Genomic DNA, 17,337 nt, shown 5'->3' with positions numbered 1-17,337 from the left:
ATAAAGGGGGTTCTCTGAGCTATCACTGATATTATAGCATCTACACTGGGGCTTTTGCTGGCCCTGATAGTCACCAGAAAAGGGAGGAAAGGGACTGACATCCCTGACTGACATAGCTGTGCCAAGCAGATCTCAGTCATATGCATGAAGATCACTCCTTATAAAGTGGAGAGACTCATGTGCCCTAGGTATTTTCATTAAATTCAAAGGTCTTAAGGTAGACTGCTAATCATGAGCTGAGTCCCAGGTCCAAACTGAATTCAGCAGGACAGCCCTTTGTGCAAGGCACAACTTCTTTATAAATAAGGTGACAGTATCTGACCCCATTTGATCTCAGTAGGTTTAGAACACTAATTATAAATAATCATAGTGATTAATAATTAATGAGATGCTGACCATCCCTGGCTTATGAAACACACACAGGCTTTGTCTATCCCGATAAATAAAATAGACCAAGCCCATTTTCTGTCCCTGAAAGATATGGGCCACAGTGTAGCTTACACATGGCATCTGGTTAGATTTCATGTGTGAGCTTCAAGGGGTTTCATTTGTACTCCATGTTGGAAACAGTCTGGTGCCATTCCCTGAACTGTACTTACACTTTACTTGGCAGAGTGCTAGTTGGCCTGGTTGTCCAAGGGAGGGTGATACCAATTAAATAGTATGGACAGTTGCATGGCAGAGCTTATGGCTGTGCACTGGTCTAGCTTTGTTTACTATAGGGCTTTACCGTTACGAAAAACAGTAAAAAAAGGTCTGTAGATCTTATATAAAATGGGACAAAACTTATTGTGCACCATCCACTGTAAACTGATATTTCTCTAAATTATATCCAAGTCCCACATACTGTAGAAGAAAGTGAGATTCTTTCTATGGAGATTTTAAACTATCTCACAGACTGGAACAGARACTCTTATTACTGCTACAGAACTCTGTATACATGTATACATTACTTTGTCTTTACAGAGTATCTTCCCTTGTGCTCTCAAAGAGCTTTAATTTTTCTGGTAATGAATTGCTTTCTCTAATGGTCATAAGCATCATTATAGCTCTGTTATATAAGAGAAAGGCACAGAAAGACAAATTCAAGGATGAAGCAAAATCATATCCAAATTACACATCAGAACTCTGATTACAGTCTCATACTGGCTTTCTAGCAGTAAAACTTTACAGACTTAGTGGAGTTGTCCCTACTTAATACCAGGAGAAATAGGCTGTGGAATAAATTCATCAGAGACTAGTGGGAGAGTACTGTAGCCTACATTGATTTGGCATTTATAGCATTTTTACTTTAGACAAGAAATTCGGTAGACTCACTCCCATTGGCATCATTAGGAATTGTTACCATCAGAGCAGGGTGACATTTAGCCTTGAGTTGCAAAGCCACATGGCCAAAGTCATACAAAGAGTTGTTATTAGAGTTGATACTGATACCCAAATGGAGTTCTCAAATCTCACCTCAGGGTACGTTCAACCTGGAAGGGCTCCATGTCGCGCTGTTTGAGCTCCTCCTCTGCTTGCTTGCAGTGTTGCCTCTGTTCTGTATATGCATTGCCTGCAGGCCCACAAAGTCACTTCATCAGCCTTTTCCTATCCCCACCCAATGTGGTTATCCACACAACCACAAAGCTCAGTAGGGAAGGGGCTCTCTGACAATGGACCCAATCTATTCTTACTTCTTACATCTCTGAAGAAGGTGCTTGGTGTGGCATTCATGGCTCCTTGATCTCCTTTTGGGAGGGCTGGGCATTTCTAGGGCCTCGCTTACGTTATCCCTTTCAGAAGCCTCCTTTCACACTGGAGCCTCACGTGTGCCCTTATTTTTGCATCAGTTGCATTTGTCCTCTGAACTTACTAGATAGCCTGGCTACTTGGCATCCCCATCTCAGATTAAGAGGATGGGGACCTTTTGTCTTGGCTGGATCTAAGCTGATTTACCAGGATTTTCCAAAAGAGACTGGGCCATGTTCTCTTTGAGTGGCGAAACAGCAGCATAAGTTAGGTAAGTCTCGGTAAATAACTTACATTTTCAAATAAGTATAGAAAAGTAATAATGCACAGCTACAGAGACAAATTACTTATTGTCTTAAATGCAAAATGCTTTGGGCTGAAGAGAACTGTGTTGCCTGCTTACCAGCTGATGACTTTTTGGTCAACAAATTATCTACTGTTGTGATGCTGCATGAGAATTTCGCCATGTTACAAGCTATACCCCACTGGGCCTGGCCATACCCTCTAATATTCACATTCAGTCCATCAAATTTGGATGCAAGCTTGCACCTGAACCTAATATATCATCTTCTGCCTGAAACCTCCCAAGGACCCAGTGTAAGTTCAACACRCTCATGTAAGGAGAAAATAATACTAAGCTCAAGGAGTACTTAGAGAACTAGAGAGCATTTTTGTCTCACAAATGGTTAATTTTACAGTATGCACTAGAGAAGGCACAGCAATACTGGAGCAGCATGAGTATTGACATTGCTATTTGCCTCAATGTTGTTTTTTAATTTTTAATATACTTGTATCAACATGCTGCTTTCTCTATGTTAATGTATTTCTTATGGAATTATTTTTCCTTCAGACTGTTTATTGAGTTGTAAATTTATCCCTAAGTTTGTGTTACTCAGGATCGAGGTAGTTAACCCAGATACTGTTATGTGTTGGAAAGAAAAAAGATAGTTCTCTTCTGCTGAACACCATTGATTTGATCAGTCTGTAGGGAGGAAGAGAGACTAAAATCTTGGAAGTCCATTTCCTGCTTATGAAGAAGGGTCAGGACATTGTCACTTTTAACCCTTGTAATTGTTTTCTTTGGTTTGGCGCCCAAAGCTTGTGAGAATAAACACACTGCCACTGCTAAATGAAAAAAATGAAAGGCACATCATTATTAAAAATGCATTCTATAACCAAGTGGCATTTTCTTTATTTTCTGGGCTTTCTTTTACATTTTTGCATTGGGTGGAAATTTTGCTACAAATTTTGAACTGGAAAAAAGTCTGTCTGAACTATGAACATCTAGTAATGCCTAGCTTTTGATCCTAATTTAATCTTCATTTAAAGAAAAAGATTAATAATTTTGTTGCCCAACTGCACCATCTACAGGCAGAAAACCCACATTGTTGATATTCTTACAGGATGTTGAATCTGTATCAAACGCTTTCCTTTGCCATTGCAATTAATAAATAAAAGTAGAATCTTACAGTTTTAATCTAGAGTAAGTATGAGTTTTTATGCCTTTCGTATTTATCATTACATTTCCCACAACTTTACATACCCTATACACTTGGCCAGGGAGTTTTGCTTCTGCAGAACATGTGTTAATTTGCCTCTTATCATGGGAAGATCAAAAACAAGATTGGCTTGGGCCTTCATTGCTTTTTAAAAGCTTAATGGGATGTAGATAAAAGATGCTGCATTTATCAGCTGTCACATGCTTTTTCATTAACACACCTACACAGAGATTATGACTAACATCAACTCAGCTGTTACCATTATGCCTTTCTTACCCATAATTCCTCACTGCTTAAAGATATTCTTAAGTAACCTAGAAAATGCTGCCACTATCTTTCTTACAGCAAATAAAACTTCACTAAATATTCTCATGTATTATTATGATAAGATGGGAAAGGAAAATTTAATGCCTGAGCTTGTAAATTATGCACAACTTTTTCAAGGCTGTTTAAAAAGTGAAATTTATTAGCATGTGAGGCCATAGTAGATGCATATCTGTAGCTGCTGGCTTATATCTAACATGCTGTTTGGGTGTCTACAATATTTCAGTAATCAAATAGGACACATGATGTGAAGTTGGTGGATCAAATCTCAGGAACTGCCCGTCTCCTTTTTAGGAAGAGAGCAGATCCTCTAGCTGTTCTCTCCTTCATGTGAAGACATGTGTTTAAAGAAAATATGTCCAGGAGTAAACTAAAATGAAATACAATCCTTAAAAGTGGTAAATAGACAGATGCATTATGTCAAGAAAATTCAAATGAATTTCATTGATGTTGTTCTGTGAGAGAACTAGAGGCTAAATTAAAGATCCCTTCTTTGTTTGGATTTTAGCCTCCTATGTTATATCTTCGTTGGGAAGCTCTTTGCAGTAAGAACATTATTTCTCCTGTGTATACGGTACCCAGAGTCATTAAGGCAGTGATCCTGATTAGGATCTCTTTGCATTAGTGTCATAAAGACTTCTGGCATCCTTCTGACATTAGTACAGGTATATAAGTCACATGCTAGTTTCTTCTACTCCTGTCTTTACCAGTACAGTTAGTTTGTGCCCTTTCTGTAAGCAATGGGTTGATATTTGTTCTTAAAATAAGGATAGTGGTTAATTCTATGCTTCTGTCTCCCAGGCTAAGGGCCAACAACAATTTCAAAGCAGGATTATTATAACAGGGTTATTAATTTCTGTGTTAATACCTTGAGCATCCACCTGCAAAGTGGAGGCTGTGTATTAGCAGTTTTCTTCACCACATCTTATCAACAGACAGTAATAGAAAATACTGCATATTGTCAGTCTGTTATTCCACATTCTTACCTAGTAAATTGTCTGTTATTTTGCGTATTGATTTTTTGCCTATCTATGTCTCCCTTGTCTCAAACTGCTGTGTAGCAGTGCTGTTCAATGCCATTAAAACTGTTGGCATGTTTCGTTCCTGTCTCAGCCATATTTCAGCAAAGGCAGAAGCCACTTCCGTATATGGTTGGTGAAGTGCTTTGGGATCCTTCAGGATGAAAGGTGTGATATAAATATAAGACACCATTCATTCCCTTTTTTTTCCCCAGCACACAGAGTGCTAATAGGTTTTGCTTTCCTCTTGAGCTCCCCTGACTAAATTGTCAAACATCTCTGTAATAGCATGAACGTTTGTTTCAGGCATAGTCATAATCACTGTTCTGTTAGCTCTGTCCTTACAAAAGGATGGCTATTCTCCAGGCACACAATTGACTCTCCTACTACCAAATGCCTCTCTATTCTTACCATCCTCAATAACTTCTCTTACAATTTCCCTTGTGTTTCCTTGCGTCAGTCGAATCCTCTGGATCTCACTGAGGTCCCGTTTCCCGTTTGCCATGTCAGTTCACCTGCAGTACATTGTAAAGTCTGTGCTGATTCTGTATCCTGAATAAAAAGGACCAGCAAAAGGATTTTTCTGTGGGCTTCTGAGTCCTGTGTCTTTCTTTCTTCCTTCCACTGTGTTAAGATGGCAAAGGCTCTTCCTCTTCAGGCAGAGCCTGGTGAGGAAAGCAATAATCAGCTTCTCCAGGCCACCTAAGCAGCAGCTCATTCCCTTCTCAGACAGAAAGAGGCAAAACACAGTTGCTTTTCCAAGCCCTTCTGCCCAGCTCTGTGGGAAAGAGAATAATTAGCCTCATTAAGCTACCGGGCCAGCAGCCCCTTGTCTGCTCCGCAGTCCCCTTGCTTGACCCCACTCGATTAGAGCTGCAGCTGGTCCCACAGTAAATACAGCTGGGCAGGTGAGACGTCCCAAACTGTGGCCACAACGCTGCTCCCTGCTCTTTTTCATGTGCCGCTCTGGCACCCACCCAAGGCCACACAATCAGCCCTTTGAGAGCTCAAATACTAAATGCAGAACATGGGGGGGCACTTGCTCACAATCCCCCTTTTCCTTCCTCGTTCTTTTAGCTCAATTATTTTTGCTCTAAAGTCTCTTGCATTCAGCTGCAGGCTACCTCTCCTTTCACCCCAACACATTGCTGCCAGGTGGTAATGTATCAGCCACCAGAACAAGTCCTTGCCAATAAAATCAATGAGCTGCAGTGCCCCTTTGGGGGCAGGCAAATAGGTCTTGTGGAAATTGTTAAATGAGGTGTGTGGGATACATTGTCATGTGGGGGAAAAGACAGGAATAAATAAATGGCTGAAAATATTTGATTCCCTGATCAGTGAAACTGAACCACTCTTGAATCACTGTGTCTGGTGCCCAATTTAGCAAAAACCCATCTTTCTTTACTCCTGATTATTTTCCTAAGCTTACATTTGGGCTACTGTATAGCAGACACTGGGTCTGGCTTCCCTCACTTACATAAGTGTAAATCAGGACTAAGTCTTAGCAGTCAGTGATCGTGTTGTCATGTAAAACTGGTGTGTATGATCAAAATGAGTCCTCATTTTTCTTTTCCCCTCCCACAACTCAGAATAGAGCTCAGAAATGCAGAACCTTTTTGATATTTAAAAACCATTTGATATTTAATCAGAACAGAAATGTGGCATGTGAAGAACATGGGCGTATATCTGAGCTGAGCTTTGGAAAACATTAATAATGAATTACACTGATAAAGAACAGCTGTATTCTTACATCAGAAACCACAGGGACAAATAATTAATTGGCCTTCATTAATTTCCCAATTCTTTGCTGGCAAAAAGTACAGAAATGCTTAGAGTACAGACCTAATTGCCATGAAAAGAGTGTATGCGTGAGAGATTGTATCAATTACTGGGTCATCACACATTATTATATGAGCTGATTTCTGTTTCTGCTATGTTAAGCCCCACATGTCCTCCCCCCGCTCCTTTCTTTAGTTGGCTGCTAACAGAAAGTCTGGGGAAAGGAATGTGATGAAATGTTGGTGACAATTTTTTTATTTAATAGGGAGGAGTCCGAATCTGTTTCTGGATCTCAGCTGAGCAGGGCTACACACACCTGTGAGGTAGAAAGGGAGAAAAGGGTATAGTGTTAATTCTCTCCTGAATTACAGTAATATGGGGGCCACAGCTTCTTTATCCCCCTGCTTAGCCTATTCCTGCACCTTAGATTATGAAAAAAGTCATCTTTAGGTTTAAATTTGCTGGCTTCAAGCGTGGTTCAAAAAAAAAAGAAAATCAAACTAATTGATCAGACTAACATGGGGCTCGAGCTGGGTGGTAGAGAAGAAGGGTAATGAAGGGATGGGTCGTGTACCAAATATTTGCGAAGGGAAGATGCAGATTTCACTTGCCATGCTGGAGAGTAGCACTGTTCCTCTGTTGCTTTGGATTGTGCAGGAAGTCTCACGACACACTCGAAGCTCAGCTGCCCCAACTCCCAATGGACCTTCCCGTGCCACAGCAGGCCTGCCAGGAAGGAGTTGGCTGCTGACTTGTCTGCCCAGTGGTGGCCCGTGATACTGCTGCAAGATGTGATGGGATCTGTTGTGGTGGGCTTGGCTGGTGGGAGAAGACATCCAAGGCTTTGTCTAGTTTGTCCATGCTGGAGATGGGGGTTCCTTCCCTTATTAGCCTCCAGTGATGGAAAGTAATGTGGGCTTAAATTTGCATTTAAGAGAACAGTCGGGACAGAGACAGACATGTGCAGAACACATGCAAATCCTGTACATCACAAACACTCCTGTTTCAGCAAGTCTGCTTAGTAAGGAAATTATTAGGTACTGGCCAGTATTCAAAAGACAGAGTGGAACTCAGGTTCCTGGGAAATATGGGCTAAACCTCAGCTGGCATAATTCTTCTGAAGRATGTGTATTTATAATTGATCAAGTGACTCTGAATGAGTCAAATTTGATTTCAGTGGCAGGCAGATTAGAAATCTTGGCATTGTTTTTTGTGATGAAGCAATCCTGACAAGCATCTATAGCTGRCACTTAAAAATTCCTATTGCTTTGTTGAAAAACTTCCAGGCATCACTTAATCAGGTGAAGGATATCTTAGCTCATTCCTTGTTCTCATTCAGGTTTGCCAATTATAGGTTGACTACTATTTCATCTCCTCTTACTTGCAAACTTCTTTTCAATTCTTTCAAGTTCCTGCAGCTACATTGAGTGATCAGAACCAATATCTCTGCAGCACGAAGTGCGTATGCTCTTCCTGTGCACCATGCTGGAAACATTGGGGTGCACTGTGAACCCCTCCAGCCTGGCTGGATATAGGTCTGGTGTTTCGTCTAGCATGGTTTGGGAGGGTTGGAGAGACAGGCGTGCATGGCTGCATGTCCCTCCTTCATTACCTGGCACAGGTTATGCATCACATACCAGGTAATGCTAATAGGAGTGCCTGCTGTGTAGTTCCCCTAGAAAAATCTGTGTTCACGGGATGATTTGGGGAAGCTATTTATGTATAGTTTATATAGTTCAGTTTTGTACTGGAGGCTCCTGATGCATAACCACTGTTGCACTGGACTCTATTTTGTATGCCTGCAACTTTTTTATCTCCCATGTAGGACTTTAATCTCAGGCACCAGAGACACCAGCCTGTCCTGACAGTAGAGCTACCTGACATCCTCCCTTGCAGGCAACAAGCTGACTCCTACCCCAGAACAGATTTATCAGAAAATGCCTGTTGAGCTTGAAAATCATCCAATAAAAGTTCTTGTACTTAATAGAGAAGAGGCTATTTCATTTTGGTCATCCGGTTTTACAGGCTGCAGAGAGTTGGTACAATAGCTGACTGCGGACTCTAGCTAGAAAGACTGGTGGAGATCTGAAATGTTGCTTGTTTTCTGACTTGCTCATCTTCTTTTGTGCTCTACCTCTTAAGGAAGATGCAGCAGTGCTGAAAACCCTGCATGAGACCTCTTCATGTGGAAGAGAGTGTGTGCCACATTTGTGAGTGACACACTACATTTAGTGCATGTTCCTAAAGAGGAGACTTTCAGGAGTAGTGGGAACTTGAGGGAGACATCACTGCTTCTAGTGCCTGAGCTGCTGAATGGGACTTCAAAGAGGAGGTTCCGACATAAGCAGGCACATGGACCACTTACTCAAGACGCAAGATCAGGAAAAGATCCTTAAACATTGTCCAGCCAAATGGACCTAAAAGCATTTGGGATTGAGCATCTGTTCCTCTCACAGCAATTTAGTAAGCACCCAGCAGGGAACACGTGAGAGTCTCTTGCATAACGTAAGGTGTCAAATGGGCAACTATTGACAGCAACCACCTCCACTTTTACAACAGCACAGCTTGTAACAAGTCTGTGAAGAAACAGCTGGGGCTTCAGGGGTTTTAGCAAGCCAGTGTTGCTGCTGGTAACACAAAGTTTGTCAGCTTTATTGGTAAATGGCAGGCTGACATGCAGTGTGCCCACAACAGTCCTGTCCTTACTTGTCCACCCTTCTGTGGCAGCCTGTTTTGCAGGCTGGGTTTCACATTTGACTATGGGACTGCTCAAACTGGCTTATGTAGCCCCCAGCGTTTTTTTTTCTCCTCCCCTCGTTCCTTCCTCTGCACTTTCCCACACCCCTATAACTGCAAAAGTCCAGCTGTTTGTGCCTCTGCACGATAACTGGATTGTAGATGCTGCTCAAGTTGAAAGATAATCCAGCAAAGGAAGTTTTATTTGGTCCAGGTCCATCCCCTGACCCGCTTCATGTGCAGGAACATGAACAGCTGGGTCAGAGCTTCAGAGGGAAAAGCACATGCACGGGAACAGGTGGAGGCACAAGTGTCTTGGAGAAATGCATGGGGAAGCACCTCTGCAAACTGTGGGTGGGTGTGGGGGATTCCAAAAGGGTTCAAAAGTGGTTGGAAATATTAGACAAGGCAGGGTGGGGTGGTAGCAGGTCAGTGGGTGGGAGGTTATTAGTGACTGCCAGAGGACTGTACACTGTGTTTTCCTTAGCAAAGGAACTGCAAGTTGCTCTTAATTGTTAGCAGAAGCTCAGTCTCCCCTGAGATGAAGGAGCTTTTACCATCACCTCTGCAGCCAGGAGAAACTGAGCCACTGCTGTTCTGGGGGATGCAAAAGCCAGAAAAGGGGAGAGTCACTTTCAAACCATTCGAGCAACTCCTTTCTGCATGCCGGTGGCTCCATGCTCCTCCTTCCGCTGCGTTGTACTGGGAAGCAAAAGGAACAAGCCCTCGCAGTGAAGCTCCCTGCAGCTTGGGCTCTCTGCCCACCACGGCCAGCCTGCAACCCCCCGGCTTGTGGGCCCAGGGGTAGTATGGCACAGAGCCGCTGGAGCCAGGCACCCGCCACATCTTCCAGATCCTGAGGCACCTTTGTTTTTTCTCCAGTTAAGATAATTGGTTAGCAACACTGTAGGAAGCAATTTATTCACCCTATCTYTGAACCACTTCATTTTGCCTTGTAGATACGGTGATTTGATTGATTTTGTGTGACAGAGTAGCCTGTAGAGGGCAGCTTTACTCTTGCATTGTAGGCTTCTGCCTCTTGCTTTGTGTAATCAGTACTGCACAGAATGATACTGATTTCTTTCTTTCCCACAAGAGAAAATAACAATTTATATCATGTAATTTTTCTCTGTTGCTTTTTCTCCAGCCTGCTTGTGACAGAGGAAGTCACCCAATCTATCTATAGTCTCTATAATCTATCTATCTGGCTAAATGACATACAGTTCATTTGCATGGCATGTGATTACAAGGTTCTAGAAGACACTAATTAGGAAGAAAATCTAGGGAGAGAATAGGGATTAGAAAGTATCCATCAGTCAGATGCCTGTCAGCCAACAGAATAATAATAATTAATCATAATTAACAATACATTCAATGTCAGTAGTGCATCTTATCTGAGGAGTCTACAAGCATTTTGTATTTAATCTGCGCAGCTCCTTCTGAGGGGAATAGACATGCTAAAATATTTAGAACTACATTTGCAAGTGGCATTTCTGAAATGAGACCCCTAAGGCAGATGTATACAAGCACCAAAATAAAGTGCCTGGTTTTCAGACGTGCCGAGCATCTGCAAATCCCAGAGTTTGTGTGCTAATATTAATGTTGATGTCTTTTAGCACAGACAACATAAGTATCACCTGTTTCTTGGACAACAAAGTCTCAAGTGATATCCAGAGTGTACTGTGAAATCAAAGTCTGACCCTCTTATCATGACTGGATTTACCTTTGCTCTATATTATTTGCATGCATGCATGCAGCGTGGAAGGGCCTGATCACACGTGCAAGGCCCAAGTCCTTTTGCCTGAGCTCTGGACAGATTGGGGATGTGCAAGGCCAAGCGTGCCACAGGTCTGTTCACCCACAAATATTCCAACTCCACCTTCCTTAAACTTGGTGTGAATGCTTTGAATACAGCTGGGACACTGCCAGCAGTGATGGAAAATGTGCTGCTTGCAGGACTCTGTGTACTTACACCTGCTAAATCAGCGCTCAAGTCATTGTGTAGACATAGTCCAAAGTGCTAAGAAGCTCTTCTGGAGAACAAAATAACCAGTGGCCTGGAAAGTCAAACTTCTGATTCATAACCAAAACAACAGAGGTGCGAAAAAACTTCCAGCAGTTTTGTGAAATATCTTTTGTTTTAGATCCACACCTTTTTTCAATCCCCCCCAACCCCCCCACCCCCAGCTAGGATCTCAGAATGTGCAATGTTCATTTTATTAGGATCAGGAAAAAGAAAAAAGGCCAATTTTTGAGCTTGTGTGTGCAGTACCCTGCTGCCATATTTCTCACACACATGACTTCTGCCATTTTTGTACTCGGCAACCCTGAAATCAGAAGTGTTACATCATTAATGCTCAGCCCCTCCGTAGATGCTGGTTCCAGCTCACTGGACAGAAACATGCCATTCCTGTAACGTATTTGTTTTGTCCAACTAATAATATTGTTAGTCATTCAACTGGACCCTGCCCTCCCTCCTTCCCCCAACCTGGCAATTTTTTTGCTAAAACAAGTTAACTGAACAAAGGTAAATAAACCCATGGCACAAATGACTCTCCTTGATCCCCAGGGCATATAGCCTTTCCTGGCCTGGGTTTAGCCAACATCTTTTTTCTTTCACCATTTTAACAAAGAACCGATGTATTCTGTAAGGAGGGAAGCCTAAGTTCTGCCACAGGGTCTCTTAGGCCCCTAGGACAATGGTAGAAATCCTCCAAGTTCTGTAACAAATGCAGATTAGCTAGAAAATCCCTCTTCAAAATTGACTTAAATATGGAAGGATAAAATGCATCCAGGGCTGTAGCCTTAGTAATACTTATTTGGGATCACAAATTCTTCCCTTTCTTTTTTGTTAATTCCCAAATTTTCTATTTCTGCAATGCTGCAGTGCTTTTGAATCAGCATAATATAAACCTTTAGAAAGTGATTGAGATATAGGAGGAAATGGTTAGAAGTCCTGGCAGTAGACCAAGTAGTAAATTAAAGATTTATAATATCCCTTTTGAGTTTCAGAGTTATCCCAGCTTTGCAAACAAATGGGTAAGCTTCACAGTCCTCCTAGCTATTGTTTTAAGTTGCCTGGGAATTGAGACACTACTCCACATTGGTGACAATCTAATAACTAAAGCATGAGGGCCAATGCATGTCCTCGTTCTTTAAAGATAAAACTTCTGTCATTTTATTCTATGCAATACATGAACCCTGGTTTACAGATTTGGTGATGTGGCTGCAGAAGTTTGGTGGTGTTGAGAGCCCACTATAACTTTCCTCCCATGCTCAGCTGGAGAGATGTACCCTGAGCTCCTGCAGAAATCTTTCTTTAAATCTGTGCAGAAGGGCTTTTTATTTCCGCAGATGTTAGTATCTTGTCCACCCTATAGGCAGCTGCACAGTCTCAACCTTGTGGTGAATAAATCCACCTGACCTACAGTTACCCCTGTGCTTGTAGAGGACATATCACTTGGGGCAAGAAGTGAAAGTCCGTCTCTTGGGAAAGAAATTGCAATGGTTTTGCAAGGCACAGCAATAACCTGATAACTGATATATCCATTCCTGTTACATTTTCTAGGTCATCATGATTCACTCTTAGGGCAGCAAATTTAACCAGGCAAGTTGAGAGGACTGCAAGCACCATGCACTCCCCCTTCCCCAGCTAGTACTGCCCGGGGAGAGGTTCTTACTTTCACAGCACAGGGTGTGGTTGGAGCGATGCAGCTCCCCTTCCCTCCCTGTCCACTCAGGGTGTTGCGCACCCCTGCTTTGCTACCGACGGTGAGGCCACCGATGATTCTGCTTCCAAGGATCCCTTCCTTGGGAATACATAAYAAAATGAGAGAATAAAGTGCTTTCCGTCTATGTCAGGAGACTAGAGGTACTCATAAGGGTACAAGGAACCAGTGGAAAACTGCTTGAATGAGAGGCAGATCCCAAGGCAAGGTGCCAGGAAGAGAGGCAGTGCTGGTATATGCCTCTGCATGAGCAGGAATCCGTGAGCTTGGAAATGCTCAGGGTTCCTCCGCTACACATATTCCAGGAGAGTGACATACATATAAAAGCAATGCTCTTCCATCTCCATATGCTGTAAACAACAGTACCAGCAGCTGACACCTAATTCTTTCCCTTGTATCAAGTTGAGTAATACTTTCCTGCAAGATGACATTGTACAGCACGTAAATTTGACCATGCTGCAACTTTTCCTTGGTGTTATCTCTGAAGATACTATGGGCCAGAGTCTCGGTTGTTTTAAAACCTGAAGCTCTGGCTTCATAAAACTAAAAACTGTGCTGGCAGAGGTTACAGGCTGTAGTGGTTTGGACTGASAACCAACAGGCTATCGCATACTGATTAATCTTCAGTCTTGGTGCAGCAGTTGTGGGCAAAGAACATCTCAGCATGAATAAACCATAAAATACATAGAATACATCTTCATTAATTACATGGAATATTCCTTAGCTCAAAGTTTTTGCCAATTAGGAAAACTCTTTTCTCATGCGATGGGCTTCTTTTCTGACCTTTTGTAAGATACTTCACTTCCTTGTGCCTCAGTTTCCCCACAGGGGGATAAAAATATACATGGGGATAAAAATATACGTTTACCTTGCAGAGATGCTGTGCAGATTAATTAATGCCCAGCTGCACTTTTTAGGCTCTTGAGATGAAAAGTGCAATGTGTTTATTTACTTTTTAAATTTTATTTGACTATCTTGCTGAAAAAGACATCACCTGGAAAACCTCCAGCATAGGGAGGGAAGAGTCCTCAAAGGACACGGAAAGCCAGAGCTAAGCAAATCTCATCTTCCCTCTCCCCTCCCCAATCCCTGTGCTTCCAGGCCTTGCTCATTGTTTATTGCAAGACCGGAATATTTTATCAACTACCTACTGTCTCTATCCAGGTTTAATTTTGTCTAAATATTATTCAGGGAACAAATTGTGACAGCTGCTGTTCAAACACAGTGGGCCTTCTGCTGACATCAGTAGTTGTATGACAGATAAATTTGGCTTGATATCCCATTTTAATGTCTGCAGGAGTGTATGTATCTCTTGTGTATAACATTCAGCCAGTGTTAAAGCAGGTCAGGATTTGGTTTAAATTCCTCAGCCCCTGGGGATCTCTTATCTCCTACTGAAGAAATCAGTTCTTCAGCAAGATGTATGTGATCATAAGCAGAATCAAGGAGGACGGTTGCAGTTAGAAAACTAAAAGCCTTGACTCTGCTTTCATGGGCTGCCTTGCACCTCCTCCGAGATCCTGTTGAATTTGGGCCTTCATTTTGAAAGAGGGGTCCGGGTTTGTTCCCTCTGAGCAGCGCTCRCTGTTTCTTCTCTGGCTGCTGCATGGAGTTAGAGGAGTACAGGTTTTCTTTCAGTTCACCTGCRCAACAACCCCAAAAAGTGAGTAACAGGGAAAAATAATTCCACGGTGCAGAGGACAGCAAGTTGAATGCCATTTTTTAGGTACAAAGAATGTGTGGGTAGAATGAGTAGCTGAGCAACAGCTGAGAAGCCAAATGAAATCAGAATTTTCCTAGATCTAAGAAATTTAAATCTGTCAGTGGAAAAGAAACTGTGACCTGGTGTAACGAAGCTGAACAGTTTTTTGGACTGTGTATAAACCCTTGATTTTGGCAAATAACAGCTGACTGAGGGAAGCTGGAAGCCATGTGCTGTACATGCAGTCTGTAAGCCTTTTGTCATTCAGACTGTTGGTTCAAGTAATCTCTGTCTGACAGCTCATTTGCATCTAAGCTATCCCCAGAGAGTCTGAGAGTTTGGAAATAATAGAGATGACATTTGGGTAAATGTTTAAAAATGCACAGCAGCAGCATGCTCGGAGGCTTGCATTAACAAGCAGAAACAAATCCGGAAAGTGAGCTATAAAAGAGAAGTAGAGAATCTGTCTGAATGAAGTAAGCTTCACTGGGCATCTGATGACTAAGTAGGAAAGGTTTCATGCCAAAACCTGGGAAGGTAAGCGTTACTCACAAGACAGTGCCAAAAAATAAACCAGCACCAATGAGGCTTACAGCTAGGATCCAGTATTGAGCACAGCGTATTCCCAACCTCTGTGAAGTGCTCCATTGAGAAAATTGCTTGCAAATTAGGCTGAATGGCTATGAAAAAAACAGGGCAACAGAATGGTTTCAATGAGCCAGAAAAATTATGTGATTTTAAATGTTCCTGTCCTCTAGCACAGGGAGGAGGCACAGTGCCAGCAAATCTGTTCAAGCAAGCTTTGAGGATTAGGGAGATGCGATTTTGCTAGTTCCCAGCCAGTCAGTGTCATGTGCAATTCTGGAGATGTTGCTCAGTGCCGGTAGGGTGTATTCTGCTCAGGAAAGAGCAGGTGACTGTCGAGTTTGGATGAAACTACTTGTGCCAGGATGTGCATATTAAAACTACATAGGTGGAGATAGTTCCATGAAACCAAAGCAACACAGAATTGTAAGTCTCAGAAGCATTGAGATTCATGAATTGGATTTACTTTGGGTATTTCCATGATGTGTCACTATTTTAATTTTATTAGTATTGCTATTGTAATAGCTCTTAGGGGCAACAGTTCAGCTGAGGGCCAGATTTTACAAACACATAATAAAAGAGAGTGTTTGCCTGAAAGCTTTTTTGTCCAAACAGGGTGAAACAAATAAAGAATTGGGGAATTGGGGTGGGGGGATGAGTTGAGGCGAGGAATTGCCCTGAAATAAAAGAAGTCGTCAGAGCAAAGCCAGGACTTCCAAGTTCAGCGCCATGTCGACAACAACCACACAGGGCTGGTAAGTGGGTATAAACCACAACCATATCAGGACCAGCATTTTATACTCATTTTGCAAAGCATAATTGCCTTCATAAGGGACAGTGACATGCCAGGCCCTTTGAAGACAGAGGACAGAAAAAGTCAGGAATCTAGCTCTAAAATGATTATTTTGGGCTCTAGAATCTCACAAAAGTAAATTAATTTCCTGTGGAAGAATACAGATAAAATTCAGTCTGTCTACAGTTTCATAGCACAGCTATGAGCACCAGGCCCAGATCATGCTAAGGGATGCAACAGAATAAAGGATTTACATGGTGCCATGCAGGCTTGAATCATGGCACACTCCTGCCCAAGCTCCTGCCTGTTTCCATCTGGTCTTAACAGAACGCAGCATGGACTGCTGGGTGTTGGAAATTAATTTAAAGACCACTGATTTCACACATTTATCCTTTTCCATGTGATGGATTTTTTGATCTTACCTGGAGCTTTTTGTAGCTTGCTTTCACTTCTGTGGCATCAACAAACCAGTCTGCAGTCTGACCTCCTTTGCCCATCATTTGCATGCTCATGAGCACACAAAACACCTGCAATATGCATATAAATTACCTAAAAAGAGAAATCAAAGGCAGTGAACTAGTATTGACTGTTCTCCTTCGTCTTGGTAAGCAGCTGCAGTGCTGCAGTGCTCATGCTGAGTGCCAGCAGAGCCTGCCCTATTTCCTTCAGACCTCTTGCCCAAAACAGTCTGTCCACCTGTATGGCTGCCATCCTTTGGGTCCAGAGGAAACACTTGAAGTATAAAGAGGTAATAGCATCCTGCTGTAATATGTGGTCAGGAGTCTTTCATGCCTGTGTTCCTACTTGGAAAGCCAGCTGGCTCACTCAAGACTAGACGCAGGGGATAAGGTGGCAGGTTGGCAGCACGGGCAATCGGCAGTTTGGGCTCAGCAGAACTGGGACCCAACAGGACAGACAGGATCCCTCTGCAAAATCAGTGCTTTATTGGGCATTTTTATAGAGAATCTTTAACATGGATAACTCAGAAGAAAATAGGATTTTCTCTGTGATGAGAAATATGGAGATTTTGAAAACTCATTTGCTTTCTCCTAGTCTAGCACAAAATCTAAGAGCTTGTTGTGCAACACCTTCCTGCTTCTTCTGTTTCCCAGTCAGACACTTTCCCCTCTTTTCAAGTGGGCTGCATGGGGAAATGGCTAGGTAAGGAACCAGCTGCTTGGACACCTGAATGGGGAACAGACTGGGGAAATGCTTTGAATTTGATCACTGATGTTTTGCATTAAAAAAACTGTTATGTTGAAGAATTTCTGAATTTCCTAAGGGAGTAAATTAAATTACGTCCCAAGTCAGAAATGGAATGGAAGGATGCTGCAACACCCTAATGCTATTCTGGGACTGGATACAAGTGAAAACATGATGAAAGACTCAGCTTAAATTTTCATTCAAAAGAGCTTTTTTGTTAAACAAAAAAATAATTTTA

This window comes from Apteryx rowi, unplaced genomic scaffold, assembly GCF_003343035.1.
Source record: "Apteryx rowi isolate R43461 unplaced genomic scaffold, aptRow1 scaffold_366, whole genome shotgun sequence".
NCBI classification, from domain to species: Eukaryota; Metazoa; Chordata; class Aves; order Apterygiformes; family Apterygidae; genus Apteryx; species Apteryx rowi.
Note: the sequence above shows the minus strand (reverse complement) of the source record.